Source organism: Rhinolophus ferrumequinum, chromosome 19, assembly GCF_004115265.2.
Source record: "Rhinolophus ferrumequinum isolate MPI-CBG mRhiFer1 chromosome 19, mRhiFer1_v1.p, whole genome shotgun sequence".
NCBI classification, from domain to species: Eukaryota; Metazoa; Chordata; class Mammalia; order Chiroptera; family Rhinolophidae; genus Rhinolophus; species Rhinolophus ferrumequinum.
In genome coordinates, this window is record NC_046302.1 from 13,815,408 (window position 1) to 13,841,800 (window position 26,393).

The window sequence follows — 26,393 nt, forward strand, 5'->3', positions numbered from 1 at the left end:
TTAAACAACAGACATTTATTTTCTCACAATTCTGGAGGCTGGGAAGTCCAAGATCACGTCAGCAGGTTAGATGTCTGGTGAGAGCGTTTGTCTTTGTCTTGGGTTGCAGATGGCTGCCTTCTCTCTGTGTCCTCACAGAGCCTTTCTACATAGAGAAAGACAGAGACAGAAACAGAGAGAATATATGAGAGAGAGACAGAGAGAGAGAGACACTGGTGTCTATTCTTATAAGGGCACTGATCCCATCATGGGAACCCCACCCTGATGACTTCATCTAATCACCTCCCCAAGGCCCCATCTCCAAACACCACCACATCAGCAGCTGGGGCTTCGGAGGACTTAAAAAAAAAAAAAATAGCACTTTTTCTCCTAAATTCTTCTAGCTAGGCTAATAATCAAATTAACAGAGACAGGTTAATGGGAGAACATGAAAGTTTTAATACATGTGCATGAAAATCCCAAAGACAGTGAAGCACCATTGGGTATACAAGACATTTTTGGACAAAGGAGAAATGCGGGAAGAGGTATTAGATTTTAAAAGTAAGAATGGCCGATTTACAGGTGTTGAGGAAGAGCAGAACACATACGGCAGGAAAATTCTTGCCTGGCAACTCAGAAATAATGGGGTGCGGGGTATCCAGCTAGCAGGCGCCTGCCTGAAGTCCTCTTATTTACCATACGTAATTCAAATTAGGCGAAAGCAGCATTCTAAGATTTCCTTCCTGAAGCTGGTTTCTCTGTCTGAATCTCTTGGGCAAGAAAGGGGGGAGGGTCAAAGAGTCTTGTTTCTTAATAAACAGTTTAAAATCAACATCCCAAACAGGAGCTTCAGGGTAGGAAAATTTTGGTTCCCTTCAGCTTCAACATATGGATTTTGTGGGGACACAAACATTCAGTTCATAACAGGTTCCCTTGGGTACATATGGCCTAAATCAGATGTAATATGACCAATCCCTCCTGTTAGTTAAACAGAATAAATTTAAATTAAAAGAAGACGGGGTTTTCTTCATCTGTTAGTTTCCCCTGTTCTTGTAAAGAGTCTTTATCATGACCTTCGGGGACATCTTGAATCTTAAAAAAAATTAAACCGTTTCTGTGGAGGAAAAAAAAAAAATAGGTTCTCCCTTCTAAGAAAGATAAACCTTAAAGTTTGTGGGATTCTATGGTACGTGAGCATGCCACAAAGTGGCATACAGCTGAAAGAAAATGACATGGCAGGAAAGAGTCAGCAGCCCTACCAAGCTGTTTCCTTTGAAATTCCAGAGGCTCGCCCAGCCCTTCTGGTTTCCTGGAATGCTTTCACTCAGTCGTCATGTGGTAGCTGAGGAAAAACCCTGCAGCATCCATGGGTGAACTGGAATAATACCTCATCTGCTATTAGGGGCCAAGTGATGAACACAGCGCCCTGCACATGCTCGGTGGCACAGCCAAGGACAAAGTAGCCAGCTGCATGCAGGTTCACTCAGCGGCAGGGTGTTTCAGACCCATTCTCCCAAAGAGACAGTTCACACCCAGGTCACCAGCCCACACTGTCTCACAAAGAGGCTGACACGACCGGATTGCACAGACTAAGATCAGTTAGGCTCATTTTATGTGTCACGGGAAAGGTAGAGCAGAGGTGACTGGGGGAAAGTCTGTTTTTCCCTAAGCACTGGCATTTTATTAATCTCATCTCAAATGCTGTCACTCACCCGGAAAGGTCCTAAATGTGCCTTACTTCCGCTTCTGAAGCAACGGGATGTGGCGGCAGCTGTCTGGGTGACATGGAGGCTGAGGGAGGAGGAGGGAGGAAAAATACCAGATCTGACCAGACAGGTCAGAGGAATGCAGTTCAGTGAGGGGGAAATGGGAACATCCACATCCTCGGGCTGGAGAGCCAGGCTGCTGCAAAAAGTTCCACCAGCTAGGAAGTGATGAGAAATGCCTGTATTTTATAGGGGACTTTCCCTTTTCACAGAGCCATGAAGAACCTCAAGGAGAGATATTATTAGCAGAACTTAAGATGGACCGAATCCCAAATATAGGTGTACTTGTTAATTGGACCCCTTATATATGTGAAGCCTGGAAACAGGAGGAGATAAATCTTAGGGCTGGTATAAATAATAGCTGTTGATTACAATTAGTAATGTTAACTACAATTAATAACAATAACACTAAGCATTTACTTTGTTCTCCGTCCTGTTCTAGGACTTCTACATATATTACTTCAGTTAACCTCTCAACAACTCTATCACAGAAGTACTTTTAGCATGCCTATTTTGCAGAAAGGGCACTGAGACTCAGACTGATTACACACACAAGATCACCCAACTAATTCAAAACCAGGACACTGCTGGTTAGGAGACCACCTTTGAAAACCACTATTTTAAGGGATAAAAGAAGCTTTAGCTTTGTTTGTTATTTTATTTCTGGGCATTTATCACTGCCTATTTAAATGTGATAGGAGCTGTTCTGTAGGACTTTTATTTTTACTACCTGTATTGGTTTCCTAGTGCTGCTGTAACAAATTACCACAAAATTTAGTGGCTTAAAACAATAGCAATCTCCTTACAGTTTTGGAGGTCAGAAGTCTACAAAGGGTGGGCAGAGCTGCACTCTGTCATGGAAGCTCCCGGGAAGATTCCACTTCCATGCCTTTCCAGCTTCTAGAGACTGCCTGCGTTCCTTAACTTGTGGCTCCTTCCTCCATCTTCAAAATCAGCAGCAGTATAGTACCTTCAGACCTCTCTGTCACCTCTGCTTCCACCATCACATCTTCTCTGACTCTGACCCTCCTGCCTCCCTCGTGTAAGGACCCTTATGGTTACATTGGAGCCACCTAGATAATCTAGGATAATCTTTTCATTTTAAGATCCTTAATCACACAGCAAAGTCCCCTCTGCCACATAAAGTGACATACTCACAGATTTCAAAGATTTGAAATATAGGGGCCATTGTTCTTTCTACCAGCCCACCCATCCTACCACCTGCTTAAAGAGCAGGTATCCCTCCTATCCCATAGCACCCTTCCCACAAAAGAAAAACCAAAACTATTATCAGGATTTGCATGATGCCATCCCTTCTTCTGACTTATCTGGTAATGAAGCAGTCTTGCAGAAGCAGTGGGTGGGAAAAGCCCGAGAGTGGAAGAGGAGAGGGAGAAAGGCCTGTAGTGCCCAGAAGAGGGAAAGAATTACGTGCTCAAGATAAGTCTTTGAGACCATGCCCCAAACACCTAGTAAGTCTTCCCACACTTGCTAGACTTTCTAGAATCTAGAGCCACAGTCCCTCCCCTTCTGAGCCAGGAGACTTCAGAGACCCCACTGGGCTTGCTGACAGTGAGACCTCACCCCAGGCTCTGCCAGCAGCACCACCTTCTGAACCTGCCAGCAGGCTGCTTGTGAAAGATGCAGAAAGAGGAGCTGTATTAAAAGGCCTTCTTGCCTTTTGAGTTTCTGATCGTTACCTTCAGAACTTTTTTGGGCTGACACCTCAAGGCTGTGAATTTTCTGTTGGTGACTGTTTTAGTTTGCTATGGCTGCCATAACAAAAAGTACCATAGACTCGATGGCTTAGATAACAGAAACTTATTTTCTCACAGTTGTGGAGTCTGGAAGTCCAATGTCAAGGTATGGGCAGGTTGTTTCTTCTGAGGCCTCTATCCTTGACTTGCAGATGGCCATCTTCTCCCTGTGTCCTCACATGGTCCTTCTTTTTTGAGCACATGCCTTTGGTGTCTCTCTCTCTTCTTAAAAGGACTCGATCATATTGGATTCGGGCTTACTGATCTCATTTTAACTTAATAATCTCTTTAAAGACCCTATCTCCAAATACACTTATTCTGAGGTACTGAGTTATGACTTCAACATATAAATTTTGAGGAGCACACAATGCAGCCCATAACAGTGGGTTAGGACCCGAGGAGATTCAAAAAGATCACTTCCATTTGCTGTTAACAGGTAGGCGAGGCAATCAGGGTGAGTGTGGAGAGAGGAATTGAGTGTGGGGAGAGGAATCCAAGCCGTTGACCTTAAAAGTGTGTATCTCAGCTCAGAACTGCCTTTTGGTCTTAGGTTAGGGCTGGGGGAAGGCAGAGAAGGTCGAAGAGGTCTCCAAAGACTTGGTCTTAGTCTGTGTAAGCAAGTAGCAGCATTTAAGCCAATTTCCTGCAGGTTTTTTGCTTGATGCATAATTCACAGCTAGTCACAGAAATTCCATCCAGTCAGTACATACCCTGGACACAGAGGAAATAAAGAAGCAGACAGTGAGTGTTTGTGTTTGATGCTCTCTGAAAGAGCTGTGTGAGAGAAAATGATTTCATTCTCAAGGCATGGCCCTGAGAGGGAAGTCAAACAGTCCACAAGTTGAAACAAACCAAACAGCCTTATCTTATTCTTGATTCATGGGTTCCTCTTTCTTCAAAGCCCTTCAGAGGCAGGACACTGTGAATTGTCATTGTTAGCGTAAGTGCTATTGCAAGGTCCTTCCTGGGACATGCTGCATCTGTGACTTACAGGACCTGGGATCTCTGGCATTTTTCCTTGACAACCTTTGCTACTCACTGGTCAGACTAACCAACCAACATAGGCTTTGAATATATAAATATGCCCATACTCTTACACTAAGTGAAATAAGCCAGTCACAAAAAAGACAAATACAGTATTATTCCACTTATACAAGGGACCTAGAGTAGTCAAATTCATAGAGACAGAAAGCAGAACAGTGGAAGGGAGAATGAAGAGATGTTTAATGGGTAGAGTTTCAGTTTTGCAAGATGAAAAGAATTCCGGAGATTGGTTGCACAACAATGTGAACTGTAAATTTAAAAATGGTTAACATGATAAATTTTATATTATGTATATTTTAGCACAATTTAAAAAAAAAAAAAAAAAGGCTGCTGGAAGCAATCATATAATAGAACGAATACCTGGTTGAGGTCAGGCAGACATAGGTTTGAATCCCGTATCTGCCACTCACGAGTTTCAGGACAATGTTCTATATATGTCTGTAACAAACCACCCCAAAACTTAGTGCCTTAAAACAAAAACAATCATCTTATTATTCCTCAGCTTCCATGGGGCAGGAGTTTGGGAGGAGCTTCAGCTGGGTCTTTCTGGCTCAAGGTCTCCCCAGAGCTTCCAGTCAGGCAAAGAGCTAGAACAACTGGGGGTTGGCTGAGCAGCTCCCCCTCTTACAGCCTCAAGACGTCTCTGTGTGGTCTTTCCACATGGCTAACATGGGCTTCCTCACAGCGTGGTAGTCCCAGGACAATTGGACTGCTTTTGTGATGGCTCAGGGCTCCAAGTAGGCAGTTGTCCCAGGGAGTCAGGTGGAAATTGCATCACCTTTTCTGATCTAACCTCAGAGGTCATGCAGTGTCACTTCATTCACAATCTCTTGGTCACAAGCAAATCACACACCTCCCAAGGTTCAAGGAGAGAGAAATTAGACTCTCCATTTTGACGGGAAATGGTTAATTTCTAGAGCAGGGTTGGCAAACTATGCTCTCACATGAAATGTGGCTCACTTTTCCAAGACAGCCGTGCTCAATTCCTTTACATATTGTCTCTGTCTTTGCCACAATGGCAGAACTGAGTGGTTGGGACAGAGATGGCATGGCCCACAAAGCCTAAAATATTTTATTGGATGGCTCTTTATAGAAAAGTTTGCTGACTCCTGTTCTAGAAGAACGTGTTGTATAGAAGATATTGTTGCAGACACGTTTGGAAAATGCCGTCAGCCACAGGCAGGTTACCAGCCTCTCTGAATTTGACCTCCAGCTCCAAATCTGTAAAATGAAAAGAAGATCATAAGTAAAAAATACTTAGCACAATTTCATGCCTGTAACACGGGAAAGTATAAAATTCCATTCTTCCCTTTCCGATTTGAGAGTCATGGAAAGGTGTTTGCTGCCATTATAGATCTACTAGCGGTGTTGGAAATTCCCAAGTTTAGACACCTCTTGGAATTAAGGCAGACTTTACAGAGACTCCCTTTTAAAATTCATATTGATTACTCTGGAGGAAAGAAATGTTTACAAGAATTCTTTTTAAAAATTCAATCCCACTCTTCACCCCCCAATGCATTCCTTTATCAGACTAGCTAGATATTTTACCTTTCAAAGAGCAAGTACCTAAGGGAATGAAAGAGATCTGGAAAATTTGGAATTGAGTGAGTGGGGAAGGACAGGGTGGCAGCAGATCTCCGATTGCTGATGGAGAGACTCAAGAAATTTTATCTGCTTCACAACTGTGCTCATGGCTGCCTCTGCCTCAAACAAAGCAATGAAAAATGTTTTCTTGGCCTCTCCTTACACTTTGCCTCCCTTTCCTATTGCCCAGACTTGCTATCTCTACTCCAACCTCCTCCCACTTGCCAAGATGCCCCTGGAATTCTTTCCTCTCCTCATCTGGAATTTCCAGGGCCAGTCCTCCAGCACATCCAAGAGATTATCTGCTTATGACCTGGCTTTCCTCCCTGCTCTGTTCAAAAAAGGGCATAATGGAGCCTATTTATTAAGCACCTCTAAACTCTTTCTCTTTAGAAGGAAGTTTCTGTTCAAGAAAATAGAGACCTTCCAATCCCAACTTTTCTACCCATTTCCTCAAAACCCACCAAAATTCTCAACTCCATTTATACATCATTTAAAGAATTATTTTCCGTCCACTCTCCAAGTTATGTTTTGACTCCAATCACTTTTGCAATCTACTTAGCTTCCCCTAAGCTATGTTGGAAGAATTTTTTTTCCAAAAAAAAGGGATTTTTGAAGTCCCTTTTAACGCAGTTATCCGTCAGTTATTTTTACATCAAATACTATGAGTGTCTTGGGGGTGACTAGAAGGGGGAGCACACAATCTGATGATTAGAGGGCATTCCCTTTAGCCCTATTAATTTTTAGAGCATTTCCTCCTCCTATTTAGCCTAAATTTGCTATCTTATGCAAATTTTAATATGTTTTATAGTATCCCCAGAGCCCCAACTCAGTATCAGCCAAAGGCCAATTCAATTTATGTGGCTCCAGAAGGAATTGTGGTTTAGAAAAATTAGTCAGCTGACTCCCAAAAATGTAACTATTACCATTACTGCTGCTGCTCCTACTGACATCTGCATAGCACTTTTCACTTTACAAGGGGCTTTCCCACGTACTGTTCCCTGTAACAACCATCTTCTAGTTACTGTCCCAATCTGCAGATTGTTATAAAATGAAACAAAATAGTCAAGTGCATTGCTGAAAGGTCCTAAATTTACTAATTTATAGACCTGGAATTCCAGGGACTTTTGACTCATCCAGGCATTCCGTTCATTAATTACACTGGGCCCTTTCAAGCAACCTTGTTTCCTTTATTCCTTTCTCCAAAATGCCAATCCTTTTTTCTGAGAAAGGTTTAATTTTATATCCAATACCACTTAAAAAATAGTGTTGTCCACATTTCACTTAAGCTCTATCTTGTTTATGTTAACGATAGAAAAATGGACTGAATGACAGACTTTGAGATACTCTTAGTGAAAAAGCTTTAGCTATTTTGCTTATTTTTATCTCAGGTAAACATCTGGGGAATAACTAAAAATAAAAATGTGTCTGAGATGGTCAATGTTTCAGGACTTTTATGATTGAAGGTATAAATTTAAAGATCATATGAAATCAGAATTTTGAATGTGTCTATAACAGGAACACTGCTACTGAACCGACTGAACAACAGAGTTTTAGCGTGAGATTGTTTGTCTCATGCTGACACCTACCTGGCTAGATAATTGAGACATCTGATTGCCATGGAGATGGGCTGGTGTAATCTGATCACCTTTGTATAGAACCTAGCTTCAGAGTTTTGAAGGCCTTTCACACAGGACCACAAGTACACCTGGCTTAGTAGCTGCTAAGACAAAACAAAAGGATTTGCCTATGATAATTGTTGATATCATTATTGTTACTGTAGGTGTACCATTTATTGAGCACTTACTATGTGTCAGGTAATATGCTGAGCATTTCTAATATGTTACTTCATTTCAACCTCCCAACGACCTTACAATCCTCATTTTACATAGCAGAAAAACTGATGTTTTAAAAAAAAAGCGAACTTCCATAGGTAATACACTTTTAAAGCAAGGTCTACCTCCAAAACTTACAGTCTGAAACATCACACAGTATTGCTTCTCAGGCATGGAAAGCAAAGCATGTTTGTTTGGTAGATTTCTAGCAATTTAAGTGGATAACTTAAGGACTGGTATCTTACCTTATAACTATAGTAAACAGCAAATCTGGATGACAGTCCTTAGGCAGAGTTTAGAGAGGGTCTACAACTTTAAATTCTCAAGAACTTGAACTTAATCAGAGTGAGCAGGTCCCACTCACATCCTTCCCTCCAACCCTCTGTAGCTGGAATTCATTACTGTTGACCAAGAAGGCAAAGGGAAGCATAGTAGTACTTGCAAGTGTTTTCCTTTTTGTTTTGTTTTTGTCTTTTCTGAACTGAAGGGTGATATAGAGAGTATGAAAAAAGTTTTAAACCACTGATAGGGATCCATCCTGCAAGACATCAGAAATTTGTGGCAATTTCTGCATTTTCCAATGTTAGAGATAGCAGAGGATGGAGCCATTCACGCTGTGTGATTTAAGCAGCGGGGGTGGGGGTGGGGGTGGGGGGTTGTGCAGGCCATCTGGAGACAGCAGCAGTTGGAGGCCTTGGAGGGCTGGGATGGGGTACAACAGCACAAAACTGGTAAGGACTCGGCTGAAGAGTGGAATGGGCAAGCCCCAACTCCCCCCTTTGGAAGTGCTTTTAGATGCTACACCTTATAGTCCATTTGATTTCTTTTGTGCGCCTCCTCCTATCAGTAGGTGGCTAGAAGGCTGGGATGAGAGACTGTAGGACTGCTCGGCACTGGGTGGTCACGGAAGCCCTCTCTAAAAGTTATGAGTTGAGATCAGAGTGACAAGATGAAGTTTTAATATTAAACACCAGCAAGAGGCATCTCAAAATGTAACATTTATTCCGGGCTCTTCACGCTGTAGAAACCCAATCATCTGAAAAGTGGAGAATTTCCAACCTCAGGTAAAATCCCCTCAGGGAGTTTTCAAGATTTTTTTGGTAATATTTGAATTTTATTTTATTAAATAACGCAGGAAGGGGAGGCAAAAGCCTACTTTTTGTGTGTCAGATATAAGTGCCACAGTGTGTCACCTTACACGATACAACTTCTTCATTCATCTCATTACACTGTGAGAGCAATGGTGCAGTTATCAATAGATGAGGAATTGGGTCAGGGCCGGGGGTGAAAGAGGTGAATTATCTGCGGTCACATCGCCTGTCATTGGCAGGTTAGAATTTGTGCCAGTTCTGACTGACTTCAAGGAGCTTCCTTTTCCAGTCACCACGTTACCACTGAAGGAAGCTGGGGCAACAAGGCGGAGAATCTTTTTGAAATAGAGAAAATTTGGTCTGGTGATATCGTGCATAATAGAATTTGTCATATAAAATCATTTAAGTCAACAAGTACACAGAGTAGTGAACAAAGATCTACCTGATCACTGATTTTCCTGTTTTCATCCAAGAGCACTAGAATAGGACCAGAACAAGCAAAGTGTGATGCGTTCTGCAATAAAGATATGTGTGTGTGGGGGGGGGGAAAGATATGTAGGAAGTGCTGATGGAAGTCAAATGAAGTGAATCCTGATGAATGAATAATTTCCCAAGCAAGAAAGGACACTTAGGATACATCAACTCATTGTGTAAGTGCCAAGCCAAACAAATAAATAAGCAAATAGACAAAATTTTAAAAATAAAATCAAAGTGACTTACCTGGTAAAGGAATTTATTTTTTCAAATAAGAGCAAGTCTAGAGGGAGGGCAGCCAATGAATGTGTGAAACACAGCTTCTTGCCATCTCTCCACCTGTCATCCTCAGTGTGGGTTTGTCTTCTCAGGCAGATGCTCCTTATGGTCCCCAGATGGCAGCCACGGTTCAGGGTACCTGTGGCTGATGACAGTGTCCAGAGGAAGAAAAGAGATGTTCCTGACTTGGGTGACTTTAAATAGGCAGGAAAACGGTCCCAGAAGCATTCCCCCCAGATTTCCCTCCTCATGTTTTGTCCTATATACAGGCCAATGAAGATTCAGCCTCCAGACTTAGGCAGGGGCTCACCTCCCCCAAAAGTTGAGACTGCATGGAAAAGCTGACAGCACTGGGGTCTTGTTGGCAAGGAGGATGGTTATGAGACAGCAAAGAACAATGTGTGCCACAGGCACAAAGCCATGTAAAAGATGGCATTCTGGAAATGATAAGTGTTTAGGTGTGAAAACATCAAAGGAGGCAAATAAAATATGCTGCAACCACATGGTAAAGGAGTTATACACCAGTGTCTGGCTGTGCTTTTGGGGTCAGCGTTCCTTAAGCTTTTACAGACAGTGAAATAGCAAACAATGTTAAGAATTTTTCATCACTCCTTTCTAAAACGTGGCAATCATATGAAATTTTCTTCAAAAACAAATGGTTAAAAAAATAAAAAATACAACATATATGGTAAAAATAAAATAATTTAGTCAGGTATCAAAGCAGTGAAGACATACCAGGGTATCTAATTTTTATTCTAACATTTATACTTTTTTTTTTATGATCACAGTACTAATGCATGTTCATTTTCTTAAATTGGAAAACTCACAGAAGCCCAAAGAATAAAATAAATATTATCCACAAGCCCGTCTCTGGACTATAACTCTTTGATGTCAAAGTTGGGTCCTCATGTGCATAATACTTTCATACAGAGTTACAGTAGTAAGTGACTTTCTTTTTTCTTTGTAAGAATGTACTTTGAAGTCAATTTCTTCTTACCGTAACTTTTTTGTCAAACAAAGGTGAACTACTGCTGGTTGGTGGGGGAAAGCAACAAATAGAGCAAATGCACACACTGGCTTAAGTTATAGAGTGCAACATATTACATGAGGAAAAACACCGTGTTTCCCCGAAAATAAGACTTAGCTGGACAATCAGCTCGAATGCGTCTTTTGGAGCAAAAATTAATATAAGACCCGGTCTTATTTTACTATTTACTTATTTAGTATAGCTGATCGTCCGGCTAGGTCTTATTTTCGGGGAAACAGGGTAAAAGTGATATCACTGTTGTTTTTGGATTTTTTTCTCCCCAAAGGAGTAGTTCTGTTGACTTTCTACTTTATATGGCAGGTTATCTAAACCCAAACTCTGTAACGTAAGTAAATAAGGAAAGCAGGCAAAAGCAGGAACTTCTTCAGAAGGTTCTGGCAGGGGAAGGATGGGGGAGGGGTTAAAAGAACTGACTGAGACCAATGCTCTTCCTGGTGAGGTACAGCTTTGGTCTTGAAAGTGGTTACAGATCAGGGCACCAGGGCGTCAGCACTAAGAAAGGCATTCGGACACATGTTGGCACTTTCAGGAAAGTTGTATATGTCCATTGTGCCTTCCCACTATGAGGGGTCAGGATGTACAAAATTCTTTAATGTTTCACTTCCAATTTTAAAAAGGAATTCTGAACATATCTCCAGGTAATAGCAAACAACAGCAACACTGTTTTAAAAAATGTTAGGACGTGCCTAGGCATGAATCCATTATGGATGTTGGCTTTGGGGTGTTTTTTTTTTTTTTTTTAAGTCCCCTTTTCTTTAATTTTATGATTATCTTTCCCACAAACTTAGTGGCACTATCAGTTCCCAGGTAAAGTTTTGTTTTTTGTTTGCCACTTGCTGTTAAAAATCTATAGAAAGGCTAACAATATCCTGCCACTAAAAAACTGTTTGACCTTGAGAAAATCACTTAGCCTTTCTGGTCCTTAAAAGGAGAAAGTTCAAACCAGAGATACAGAGTGGTAGACTGGAACAAAGTTTAGAGATCACTGAGTTCTGCCCCTTCTTTTGCAGGTGAAGGATCTGAGATTCAGAGAGGGTGAGTGACCAGCCAGAAGTCCAACAGCTTTCTCCAAATCTCATTCTGATATTTAAGAATTTGAAAATTAGTTAGGCTGCATTTGAAAAAGCAAATGAACAGGAAATACTGAAGTATAATAAAAGAATGAAAATGTAAGATCTGAGAAATAGAGTTGAAATACTTTATAATGATTCAAATTTATGTGTAGGAAGGATATGTGAATTGTGTGAAATGCGAAACATTCAATGCACAATATTTACCCAACAAATATTTACTGAATGCTCACTTGGAGCTTAAAGTCTAGTAGGAAATTGAGAAGATAATTATAATGTAATAAGTGATCTGTCAAAACATGCAGTATTCTAATGAGAACTAGGCGAAGTATTTAGACGGACATTCCAGAAGTCTTCCTGGAAGAGGTGACACCTAAGCCAACACCTGAAGGAGAAAGAAGAGGAAAGAATTTCCTACAGAGGGAATTCTTTTTGCAAAGGCCAGGGAACTTGATGGCTTTAACAACTAAAAGAAAAAGTGGTCAGGAGGATGAAGAGTTCTGAGACATGAAAAGTAAGCAGGAAAGCAAGTTATTTGGAATCGGGAAAGCCCTAGATTCAAGATTTTACCCTGAGGGTAGACCTGTCAGCTGGAGAGTGACAGGATCTCTTCAGTATCTTCAAATTTCCTCTAAGTGTGTACAATAAATGAGCAGGGACAAGGCAGATCCAGGGAGACCAATTAGAAAAGCATTTCTCAAAATATTTTGACAAAATACATTTTACCTGTTGCCCAGAATATACACACATCTGGATACACAGACACAAACTGAAACAAGTTTCATGAAACAACGTTTCCTTTGTTTGATGTACTCTAACATTTTCTAATCTATTTCATTTTTTTTTTAAATGGTGAAACTGCATAACTTACCCCAACTGATTTCATGACCCATTAAGTCACGACTGGCAGTTGGAGAAACCTGGAGTTAGGAAGCTGCTGTGATGCTGAGAGAATAGGATCCAGGGAACGGGAGAGGTGGATAGAAGGATGTGGGATGATTCCAGAGGAATTTAAGAGATAGGAGAGAAGGACCCAAAGGAATGAGAGACAACACAAGAGTTTTGGCTTGAACTGTGGGTAGATAAAGGGGTCACTTGCCGAGCTGGGAAACGTTAACTGGAGTATCTATTCAGAGGTTAAAGATACAGAGTATTTGAGAAATACCCTTTTTTTTTGTAAACACAAATGTATCCCTTAATTTGAGCCATATCTGAAGAAAAACCATCTAAAGGCTACATTATATAACTCCAGAAAGCGTTCAAGCTTAACTAAATGAGGAACCCTGCAAAATGGTGGAGATGGAAGGAGGAAATCATTAATGGAGAGGTGTCGGCTCTAGTGCTGAGCCTGAAAATTCTCCTCGGAAAGAACGACAGTCAAGCTATAAATCCCAAGGAAACAGCTCAGATCAAAGACTCACCTGGGGCTTTGCTATGGCTGTTATCAGGGCTTTTGTGAGGCTGAGAATGGGTAAGTATAGCTTTTGGCATTTCGTTTAGCGAACGTGTTGGCAGGAGTTAGCTTCTTAACACACAGGGTTGGCATCAAATTTAGAATTCCCAGTCACTAATTCAGGAACGTAAAAGGCATTTCTTATGCGCTTCTTATAAAAATGGAAATCCATTAACTTTATCCTTCATGCACGCCCTCTGACAGCATTGGGTCAAAGGGACTTTTTTCCCTTTCTCTTTTCATAGCTTCCACAGTCCAATCCCTCTCCTCCTAAATCTTTTTTTTACAAAACAATAGGGAGTGATGGTAGCCTGTTGCTAGTTGAAGATTTGGAACAATAGGTGTTTCTGAGCAGGGTTTATTGAAATGGTCTTGTCTGTGTCCTGGGGCAGATTGTAAATGAGATGTCAACAGGAGCTCTTTTGTGTGGATGGCATTCAGCCTGAAAGAGAGGAATTTCCTTACTGTGCTAGTATTTAAAGTAGATTTGTTGCTGCTTTTGCTAAAACTTTTTATCCAACTGCCTGAACTAACAGCCCTGAATGAGTCACTCAGTGTGACTGTGACTTCCTTCCCTCCTTAGCAAAGCACTCACTGACTCAGTCATTTACATTTAGAAAGGAAGGTTCCTAAGAAGCTTTCTTGGATTTTCATCAGCGTAAACCTCTTTTCTAGACCATCACGTGGAGGTGAGCTGACAGCAATCCTGCTACCCCGGGAGAGGGCAGTCTAGCCAGGCTGTTTTTCTTACTCCCAGAAAAACTTTCGGCTGTTTTGCTCATTTTCTTTTTAAAATCCAAAGAAAGGGACAAACAATTTCCTGCTTCAAGCCGTTTTCCTCTCTCCCTCCCTTCCCACCGTTTGGTAAATGACAGGCAATTTCAGTTTACTCTAATTACCATGCGCTGAGGTTGGACTAATTCCATCCTTAGAAGATAAGACAACTGTTTTATTACCTCTCAGCCAGGTGCTGGAGGGTGACAAGACTTGTCTGTATCTGGAGACCTGACAAGGTTATCAGCAGCTGCAAACAGGCTGGACCTTTGAGCAGTGGCCATCAAAATGCTTCCCTACCCTGTGATCCATTTCCCCACCCTTTATTAGTAGTTATTTTTGATTCAAAGACTAGTGCTGGTTTCCTCTAGTTTGTCCGCATTCCTGCATCTTAGCAGTTAAGCAAACCACAATCACAATTATGAACAGTGTAAGTTGCAAGCATGGCCCAATCCTCTAACATAAGCATGAAATTCCAGCCTCGGCCCTAAACATACAACACACAGAATATTTTAACACTCTCTGACTTGGTAGATTTTCAGTGAGTATAGTTGTTTCTTCAAAGAGTTGATCCTTAATAAAATCTTTCACCTCTGACAGTAGAAATCCTGACAGTAGAAAATAATGACATTGTATTGCCTTTAGTTTCTATGGTTCCTTTTGAAAAGCAGAATGTTAGCCACACCAGGAGACAATGTAGTGCTTGTTTTAGATAAGAAACATTTCTAGTGCTTGATCTATTTATAGCTGCAGTTCACTAACATGTGTATCCACACATCAGTGTATTCTTCAAGCTATGTTACGTGGATTATTTCAGTTAACTCTTAGGTTGATATTGTGGTATAAAAATGTGTTTTGAAAATGATTTTCAAACTGTATGTACTAAGTAATGCTTTAATGAATAAAGAGTGCCCTTGCAGATAAACTGTTAGGTGAGTATCCTGAGCTATATCAAATTAGTGCTGCACCCAGCCTGGACCTAGCACAGGGCCACCCTCTTGTCACTACAGATTAGGGTGCCCCAAGGAAAAGAATGTTGGTTTTCTGTATTTTGCTATGAGGTCAGACTATAGCTTGAGGGTAGAGGATGAGAATGAGGAAGAGAATCATGGAAAGGATGAGTTCACACACACACACACACACACACACACAAACACGCACACCCTTGCAAATATGAAGTATTTATAAGAATGCACCATACCACCCCATTCTGTAAATTGTACAGACATCATTCCACATTGTGGGAAGAAGCTAGTTAAAAGCCCCTACTATACCCCTACTACCATTAAAACACAACCCAAAAATGAATGTTTCTGAGTACAGTGTGTGAAACACACATAATGATAAACCAATGAACACCCAGAACTCCAACGTGGCTAAGGAAAAAGAGGCTATGTCAGAAGGATTACCAGATCTGATCTTGGATTCCTCTTTTCCTTAAAGATATAGACACTTGCCCACCCACAACGCCAAGTCCACCACTACCCGGCCACCCTCCAGGTGGATTTGGGTTGGGACAGAGCTCTATCCAGGGCCTGCATCACCTCCGGGAGACACTGCTTACTGCTCCAAGGCATCCAAAGCAGTGGGTGGACATCATTTCCTTTATCTGCAGTTCTGAAAGCCATTGCCCAAGACCTGACCTGGAACTACTTCCAGTGTGATTGTTCTACAGCTTCTTGCAGACAGACAAGTTAGAGTACGGTGTTAGGGATGCTGCCCCAGACCCTCTGGGTGTGGCAAGTATATTAGCTTTCTAAAGTCCAAAAAGTTCTGAATTCCAAGCACATTTGACCAAAAGAGATTCAAGAAAGGCTTTCAGATGCAGGCATTGTTCCACAAAGGTTCAAAGGTGAATCTTAAGGACAGAAGTATAATGCAACTCTTTCAAAAATCAGTAAGGAGGCTTAGATGGAGAGAACCCAGGTGCCAACCAGACTCAGCCCTGGAGAATGTGGGCAAACCCCAATTCTCCAACCTCCTTGTCACTTGGGGAATTGGGATTTGTAGGTAGTAACACTTGGCTTATCAAACTCAGTGAATGAGGATGATGGTGAGAGGTAGGTAGAATAAATTGATACAGATTTTAGTGCTGGTCACACCCGTTTCCTAAGTTATTTTTATTTAATTATGGCAAATGACAAAAATCCAAATGTGAAGTGGATTTTAAATGCAATCTTAAAGTGGCCCTTTACACTATAACTGTAAAGGCTGATCCAAGGCCTGGACTCATGCTTGTCCCGTGAAGCAGACAGAATGAGCCCTGCGGGACACCTGGACAGGTTCTCCTCTGGATCTGTGTCCTCATCTGTCAGGGACACGGTTGGATAATGAGGTGTCATTTTAAACTGCTGATTCTGTTTTTTGAGAGTTAGTAAAAGGCTGGGGGCCTTGTGGTCTTTCTGGACCGTGTGGGCTCATAGAAATAGTATTTCACAGGTTAACCGAGATAGTTTTTCCTGTTTTTACTTTGAAAAGGCAGGGTTCAGGGAGGAAAGAGGAAAGGAGTAGAATGAATAATTAACTGCCTAACTACACAGACCAGGGCCTCCTGTGGCCTCCCACATGCCCTGCTATCCAGACCCAGGTAATTATTCCTCATCATGCTGAAACCCACAGGAAGGAATGGTGGATGCATTTTCTTTCTTCTTTACTTCCCCACACATCCTGTTTTCCCAGGTTTGGGGGTTTGAGTTTGTCTTGTGCAGAAACTTCTGCTCCAGGTTGAGCCCTCTCTCCAAGCCCTCTGTCCACAGGGCAGTGGCACTAGGTTGCTTTGATAGATCGGCCTTCTTTCCAAAGCCTGGAGACCTTGCCAGTGAGCAGAGGTTACTGATAAATCCAGCCTGAAGTTTTACTCAGGACTTAACCTGACTGGGCTTTCATTAGACATGACCTACCTTAGTTTGCACACAGCTCACTCCGCACAGCTATTTCACCTTCTCCAGGAAGACAAGTTGGCAATGTGTGCCCAGTACCCTGCTCTCATCTAGAACCAACCAGTTACCCATACAGCCTCGGAGTCAGGTACACATGAGTTCTATGCTGTTTACGAGACACACAGTTACATGGTAGGAGAGTCCTATTTTGGTTGTGTGATTCCATTCTAGATTTTTCTTTGTATTCTAGGCTACAGGTCCAATTGTGCAGGTAGTACAGTACTAATTCTCATGAAATGAAACCAAGAGGTAAAGAAAGTTCCTTGGCTCTCAGATCTCCATCTTGTGCAAGCAGACAGAGCACAGAATAATAAGAAGTCAAAGAATAATAGGGAGTGAAGGGAACTAAGGAGAAAAAAGGTAGCTGCACAGAATAAGGGCAGTTAGCATCATGGGCCCTTCACATCTGCTCAGTGCCTACGGGTAAAGTCAAGCAGAGAGAATGCAGGAAATTAGGTGGATAGCCCACAAGACCAACTGGTTTCCACCGATATTAGGTTGGACTTTCACATACTAGCTTCATGTCAAAAGTTGGCCAGCCACAATTGCACTTGGCTGGTGCCAAACAGAAGTGGGCACTGGTAACAGGAGATTATATTGCAACATCCAAGATCACTGAGAAGGGCTTTGTGAGTATTCGTTTTACTTAAGCCCTGGTGACCTCATTTTACTGGTTATTAGTCCCTTTTTCTTTTTTCCAGGAAGTCTCTTCTCATTGCCTGTTCATTCCTTCATGCAAAATATTTACCGTGCACGGTACTACTATGTGCCACTCATATTCTAAGTACTGTGAATAAAACAGACAACAATGCCTGACCCAGTGATTCATACATCCATAATTCCTTTCTCTCAGTGGAGTCAGGAAAAAGAAAAAATTCACCTAACAGAGAATACAGGCCAGTATTGCTGAGAAGTGACAGATGAGAAGAAATGAAAGCTAGCTGATGAGAAGTTAAATGAAATAATTTATTCCTTGCTCTAGCATTGTCCCTACCCCAGGTTTCCGAGGCATGCTGTCTTTCAACAAGACGTGGTCAGCCCTAACCTGAGGAGCTGGTAAAGCAGCTGCCCAAACAGGAAACCTTATATAATTCAGCAACCCTGACCTTGGGCCCTGAATCTTCCCCTCCTGTAAACAGTCCATTCAACCCAGGAAGACCTACAGACCTGGCCGGGACAAATTTTGAAAAACACGCACAACGTTACAAACATTGAAAAAAAAATCCCTAAGTCCTAGAGGAAGTGATGTATCTGATTCACTGGTAGAAATCACTTCTTAAAATAATGGAACAAATGGAAATTTAATCCTAACAAATGAAACTGCCAGGGCAGTCACTTGTGTACATGACTCAATAGCACCTGTTGGAAAGGCTGGGAAAATGAGCCATGAAATCCTGATAGCATTCCCTACTGGAAGCCACAGCCCTGCCTTGCAAATTAGTAAGCCTGATGTTTTCAACATCCTGACTTCAACATGTGTGCCTCGTTCTAAAAGGCTATGACTCACCTTAGCTACTGGTCAAGTGATTTTTCACTCAGAGCCCTGGATTTTTTTTAATATTCAGTATTAAATGGTCTAGGCAAATTCTAGCCAAACGTCTGTCTACTTTCAAGATGTTCCTTTGAAATGACTGATTTCAGGCAACAACTGGTTTTACATATGGTAACCCTCAATTTCTAATAGTATTTAAACTTGTTGCCAAGCTTCATTAAAAGTCCACATTAGAAGTTTTAGACCTCAGCCCTGGGCCTTCTAAAATGACTTTCTTCCAAACATCATTTAACTTCCTTTAATTTAGTTAATTAATGGAACTTTCTGAAGAGAGCAGTTCCTTTGATCCGAGTCTCTTAGTTTCCAGTTAACATTTCCAGAGAGGGAGAAAGAAGGAATACTCTCACAACTGTAGTCATTCCTCCAAAGCAGAGACAGAGCAGAGGAAGGAGCACCTGAGAGGAAGAAGACTGGTTAAAAATACATTTTTGTGGGTGTTTGCCCCACACAGAGATAAAAGATCTAAGTTGGGGCTGCAAGGCCTGCTCTCTGGGAGGCTGGGCCTGCAGCCTGGAAATCCTAAGTAATCCTTGCAAATAGGCAAACTGGAAGCCAGCAATGCGAATTAGAAATGCTTCTGCCTGAGAGAAAGGTTTTTGCATGCAACATACAAATTCAGATAAAAATAGAAAATGCAAGTCCCACCCAGCAGGAATCCTCAGTTTCTAGGCTATTAATCCTCACTGCCATCCGCCTAACTAAATGGCTACAGCAGTTCTTGCTTTTCAACTTGCCATCTTAACAAAAAAATGTTCAACACTGGCTGCTGCTTAAAAAAAAATAATCTGCAACCTCAACCCAGAGATCCTACCCTGGGTTTACCCAGGGTTTACCCTGGGTAAAATTTTTGTTAAGGCGATAAATTAAAAAGCAAGATATTCTGAGTCTTGATTTCCACCCTTTATGTTGTTTTGGAAGAGAAGTCCAGCAAAGATGTCCACCCCTTTCCACAGCGTTGACTTACTTACCTTGGAGCTGAGCAGCGGATTTCAAGGTACATCGGTGATGTTCCAAGCTTGGCCACCAGGAGACACTCGAGAGTAGGGTTGCCAGCCCCACAGAACTTTGTTTTCTCAGACTTTTGGTTGGGGAGGGAGGGGTTTGGGGTGGGGGGTGGGGTGCGGGAGATACAGCTGGCTTAAAAAAAAAAATCCATTTGTTCCTTTAAATTATGCCTCTTGCAATTTTATAAAGCAAAGGTTGCCACGTTACCTGTTGCCAGGTTCCTGAGAGTGCTTGGGGAAAATGTGGGCGAGAAAGGTACAGCACAAAGTCCTTCGGCTTGGTGGCTTTCAAGCTCTGTTGACCGGGCTGGTGCTGACATTTGGAGAGCAGCTGCCGTGGATCGCCTGAGCATTGTTTGATTGTAGTTCTAACAGAGGAGTGGCTGCGCCTTACATCATTTCCAGGCATGAAGTGCCTGGGGCTTTTTTTCTTTTTCTTTTTTTAATGACTAACTTTCTGATCCCTCCCTCTCTGGATTTTGGTACAGTACAGGCACTGTGAGCAACAGGCTCACCTCAGGAAGCCCAAGTTTTGTAGCAACTTGTTAAAACAACTTGAGTGCCTCTTTAAAAAAAAGTTATGACTCTGAAACAAACCTTTCCATTCTTCCTTCTGAGAACAATGTTGTGTTTGATTAGCCTCAGAGCACTGCTCCCTGAAAGGTCTGCTCTCCCCACAAGAAACGGCTGCTATCAGTTGAATAGATCTCTGAGCCAGACATGCTGAGGCTTGGGGCATTTGTCTGGCATTAGGAAGTGTCTGGAATACTAGTAACTACCAACTGGGAAGTCTTATGACTACAAGAGTTATTACACCACCCCTCCCTCTCTGTCCACATTCCCTTTCCTCACCCTACATGCTCACACAAGCGTGCTTTTTTCTATTTCCATGGGGAGAAGGTTAGCTAGTCTTTGTGGTTTCTGTGGAGGATGGCTTTAGTGGAAATCATTCTCATAGCCATGTCCCTTGAGCCAAAACGAACCTGGAGAGAAGGCCAAGGGGAAGCCCTGTGCCTCTCCTAGTAGAAGCCGGAGCCCCACCCCAAATGCCCTCTGCCTTCTCACCATGACGACAGCAGGGCATGGACCACTGACCACCACACTTTGGGTGGCCTGTAAAGGTTAAGCTGTAAATGTTTTGAAACACGGGAGTGATTTTTCCATGTGTATTTTGTTTTGTGGAGTTTCTCCTTTTTTGCAGTATTTTTAATGTTGCAGCTGTGCACTCCTTGTTGACCATTTCAGATTCTTGCATTCTCCAAACTTTGACAAGTTCCTGCAGGGCACAAAGGACTGTGCTAGGGGCAGTATCCTGGCAGTTTCTGATGGAAAGCATTAGGCTTAACCGGACAAGGTGTTGAAATGGAAGGTTTAATGAAGGGGATGAATACAGGTGGTTTGAGTGAGGGAAAAGAAATGGATTTAGAGCCTTGAGTATGCTAACTTTACCACTTTGTAGCTGTATGACTTAGAGAAGTCAGTTACCTGCTCTGAGCCTCCATCTTACCATCAAACAAATGGAATAATGAGGTCTTCCTTTGTCATAAGACCATGTCTATTAAGTTCTTAGTACAGTGTGTGTTAGAGTAAGGATTCATTCTGGTGATTAAGTTGATCTAATGGCATTCCAAGGGTATGAACAAATTCTCCAACTCATCAGCTTTGTTTTCACCTGGATCAGTGCTTTCAGCCTGTGAAGGACTCAAGCCAGACCCCTGATTGGCACTGGGTGGGGAAGTCCAGCCTGGGGAGCACGACCTCCACAGTTCACCCTTCACAGTTCACTGTAAGGTGAGCCCTTCTGGGCCTACTGACTGGAAGCAGCAGCGAGCTTCTCCGTTTGCCATTTTATCTTCATCTCTGCCAAAGTGGGTACCCAGGATGTCAAAACATGTGCTACTGCTGCAAACAGCCCTGGTGGTAACTCTCCCTGGCCTCCTCTCTGGCTTCCTTCTTTAGCTCTTCAGCATCACTGTCATGGGTCTCTTCTCACATTCTTTTCTAGATTTCATTCATGTTCATCAAGTCACAGGAGCTCCAGTTTGAAAGAAATCTTGCAAGGTCCCCTCAAGATGGTGATACACTTTCAATAACTTGCCCACTAAACTATGAGTTTGTCTATGCTTGAGCACTTGCAGGGACTGAGAGTGCTCACTACCCAGCAAGGTTCCTATACTCCATCTTTCAGCAAGTGACTACTGGGGAATTATTCCTTATGCCTCTCTAAGCTTTCACTTTTGTGGTTTCCCTTGGGGTCTTACAGTTAACAAGTCCATGCCATCCTCCACACGGTAGACTTTGAAATAATTAAAACCCCCTCTGTCTTCCTTCTCTTGCAAACTAAACAACCCCTTTCCTTAAACCAGGGGTGTCCAAACTTTTTTCAACGTTTTTCACCAAGGGCCATTTGCGGTAAAATACACAAACAGCCGGGCCACGCACTTGAGGTTAAGTACGTATTGCCTCACCTGGTTTATTTAAGTAAGCTAAATATATTTTTGGAATTTGCTGCAGGCCAATTAAAAATGGATTGCGGGCCGCAGTTGGCCTGCGGGCCGCAGTTTGGACACCCTTGCCTTAAACCATTCCTCAAAAGATATGGTTTTCCTCTCCTTGGCGCACCCTGCAATTCCCCTTAAAGAGAGGGGCCCACAATGAAATGCAGCACAAGGATCCTTCCATTTTTCCAGATATCACACTTCTACTCATACACACCTTCTTAGAAATAAGCAACTTACCTGACACATTAAAACTACAAATACAATCTTCCCACCCTATTTTGTGTGTTAACCTCTTTATGTTCCAAGTTTAGGTCTTTCCACATTTTTTTTTCTTTTGTCCTCTTCACATCATTTTGCTTTCTAAAGTAGATTGCAGTTTCAAATTACCTCTCTAATACGTTCTTAATCTCACATGAACAACCTCTACCCTGTCCACTGGATTTGCATGTGTTTCGTATCTGTTTGTCAAACTATCTTCTGGGATGGACCAATTTGTTTGTTCATTTGATGTCCAACCTGTTGCAGATCAATACTTTGCTAAAATGTAACAAAAATGAATTACTAGAAAAAAGAAATTAAACAAAGGAACTCAAAAAACAAACAGTTTTCATGAGATTCAACTGTGGGGACAGAGTCCCAGAGAGCAGTTTCCAGGCTCTCGGCCTCACGTGGCCTTAGCTACTGATATAACTGCCATGACTGTGTTGGTTGGTTAGTTGGTTGGCAGGCAGAGAAGTGGACGGCAGATTGTGGATCGTGTGGATCCTACTTCCTGTGTGTCTCGCCCGGCCACCAGCGAGACGGGGGTGCAGGAAGACTCCTTGTTGGGGTACTGGCGGATGTTTGCTCCCTGTGTCTCCAACCCAGCCACCAGTCAGAATATAGTGGTATGACTCCCCTATCTATGGCTCCCTTGGTGTTCCTTTTTGGCTTCACCATATCCTGCGTTCTTATGTGGGGAGCAGGAGCTGAGACCCTGCATGACACCCTGCATAACAACCAACAAACTACTCTGTAGAATTGCTATAATAGTTTCTAAAAGCTTACTCTCAATTTTCATGGTGTATCTTACCATGCACTCACCTAACAGTTTGTGAATCAACACATGTCTGTGGACCAGCGCAGAGGTATGCTGGAAATGCTTAACAACCAGCGCTCGGTGGAGACACCTGCTGATTTACAGCATCTGCCAATTTCCATGGTGTAAACACTCACACAAGGTCAGTTTCAAGCTATCAGTGAAATGTCACTGAACACAGACTTGAGATGTGCACAAGCAACTTGAGCAAGGTGATAGGAGCCGGTTCCAACACCTTTTTAGTAAAGCACTTCCTTTTGAGGCCTTGTTAAATTACTGTTCAGTTGGACCAAATCACCCAACTCAGGACACCTTTGCCCTCAACAGAAACTAGGCTGTAGATTGAGGCCGCCCTTCTCTCTGTGGTGGTCTTCAGCTTAGTAAAAGCACACCATCTGTTACAAAGCCCAGATTGCTTTGACCATGACTTCTGTGCAGAAGCCTGACACTACCGAAGGCAGATCAAATCACAGCTTGCTTTGTGGTTAACGACAACTTAGGATAGCTTGTTGACATTAAAAGGTGTTGTTTGACTACTGTACAACTCTATCTATATGTATATTTTGGAATTCCTTTGTTGTTGTTTCATGTTTTTATTTGTAGGTCCTCGTGGGCTTGTTCTCATATTCAAAAGACTTTCTAAAATTCAGTAACCAGAAACTGCTAAATAATTCCTCACACCGCTTTATAGACTGTGACCATTAGCTTAGCTAGTGAGAACCTATTAATAAGAAGATAGAGAAAGTGGGTTTGATCGTACATTTATTTTATGGCCACTTGACATATGTGTGCTCTTGATTGCATAGGATAACTAGAGTGGTAAGAGAGTCTACATATTTTTTCCAGAAAACCATCACCGCTACAGAAAAACTAATTCCTGACACAGGCCTTCCTGCGGCTTACAACACTAACATTAACTTTCTGTGCAAATAGAGGTAATATTGACTAGTCAGCTAGAAGCTGAAATAGGAAGGCATTTGTTCTCATTTGTTTTTTCTGTGACTTTTTACAACAACTTCCTAACTCAAATGTAAAAACCAACTGTGTGTCTCTCTACTCTGCAGTATCATCTGAAAGAAAGTGGTGTTGGGCAGCCGGTTAGCTCAGTTGGTTAGAATACGGTGCTCTTTACAACAAGGTTGCCGGTTGGATCCCCACATGGGCCACTGTGAGCTGCACCCTCCACAACTAGATTGAAACAACTACTTGACTTGGAGCTGATGGGTCCTGGAAAACACACTTAAAATAAATAAAAGTTAAAAAAAAAAAAAAGTGGTGTCATTGAAATCTGGAACCCCGCTGGTTCTTCTTATAAATAGGTAGAGTCCCTTTCAGCCAACTTTGAGCTGGGGTCATCAGGAGCCAGAGAAGGGAAATATTTCATTTTATTTGAAATGAACAAATAAATATATCAGGGCAAAACAAAGCAATAATAGTGATTAACTACGTAATCATTTCTTTTACAAGTTCCATTTGAATAAAAGGAGCACTTGCTTTGGAAATCAACATTTTTGAGAATGTTACTCTTAAAAAAAATGAAGTGTTTCGCTTACTGTCTATAAGCCACTCATTTCTCTTTGGGTCTTGACTGGATAAGACTTATAAACTTGGGCTTCACCGTCCTCTACCATACACTTCCTGGCACTCAGACCTCAGTGGATTCTAAGTCACTCATGGTGCTTAAAAATGAAAGAAGAATTTAAAACAAACAGAAACCCTTAGGAGAGAAGATAGGTTGAGAGCTTAGCCTGAAAATCTAGGAAAGAGTCATGCTGGGGAAAACTGGGCGATTTAGTTGTATGAGTTTCTAGAGTAGCCTTGAATGCAAAAGATTTAGGGCATGAGAAGGAAAGGTACTGTGAGAAGCGTGAGCTGTGTGTTGGATCTTCTTTCTTCTGCTTCAAAAGGCAATCTTAAAGATTTGAATTCCTTTTAAATTCCTACTTGATCGCTGACAGGTGGTCCTTCTTTGAGTGTAACTCATTCAGCAGAACTGTGCCAAGCTCCACATTGCAGGGAAACCTCATAAGAAGCCCTGGGATATAACACCAGGGTGGTGGTTCCCATCCTCTAGTCAGCTGCCTTATTCGAAGTGGGGCAATCTTAAATTCTTACCTCTTTTGTGCATTGGGGCCGGCCAGCCTGTTAGGGAAGCCATGTCCCCAGGGTTCTCCCTGTCCGATTTAACCCTAGTGTATTTCTAGCATTGCTGCTACCGGCTGGCAGTCTCCGTTGATCAAAGTACCCAGAGTTATCCCTATGGATAACGAAGAGGAGCTGACAACAGCCATCAGATGGCATCAAACAGCCGTTGGCCCCAGGGAGTGTCCCCAAGCCCAGTCATTACACTGGAAATAATGTGCCCTTCTTCCCCCATATCACACTTATCACATTGTGGCAGAATTTTTACTGTAAATCATAGCAAATGAAATGACAACGTATTTGGCAGCATTGTCTAATTTTGACAACTCCACACTGAAAGAGGAAACTGAAGGTAGCTAACCACAAGCAGTAAATAATCCAAAAGATCAGACATTTGATTTTGGAATGTGGTATTTAGTTTCTTAGGAATATGAGTGAGCTGAATGTCCTGAGAATCCATTTTGAACAAAATAGTGGGTTCATATTATAAAGACTTATCTTGGGAAAAGTAATAAAATGGTCTAGTCTCATTCAATTTGAACAGACAGATTCAATCCTAAGTATGGTCACTCTCCCTCCCACCCACTCTGGTCTTCAAATGAATAACTGAGACTTAGCATTATCCTGAACAGGGCTATTCTGTTCAGACCTCCCTAGGAAGCAGAAGGTAGCTCCACGGTGTTTACAGTGCCCGAAAGTGTGACTATCAACAATGCACATGCTTGCATTACTGGCCAGAAGCTTCAGTGTGGCCTGTGGGAGAACCTGAGACCATACTGGTTCTGCTCCTGGCTCTGTACCTTGAGGGTGCTGTGAGCCTCCACTGGTCACATTACCTCTCAGCACTGCTTATTGCTGAGTTCTGTTTAAATGTGAAGATGTATGTTTCATGCAATAATCTTAGATGGAAGGTTTTCCTGGGGTGAGCCTCTGCCAGTTATCCATCCCGGGTAACCGAGAGGTGACTATATATATATTATTCACATTACGCTATTACCCACTTCCCCAAGAGCACATGTGATA

General features: G+C 42.2%; 1 protein-coding gene and 1 pseudogene across 10 annotated transcripts in view; one reads left to right on the forward strand and one right to left on the reverse strand.

Moving 5' to 3' along the window:
• LOC117011650 (uncharacterized) lies at positions 1-20,346 on the reverse strand (annotated as a pseudogene).
• Positions 1-26,393, forward strand: part of DLGAP1 (DLG associated protein 1) — an 853,569-nt gene that overhangs the window by 768,030 nt on the left and 59,146 nt on the right. The gene's annotated exons all lie outside the window — the stretch shown is intronic.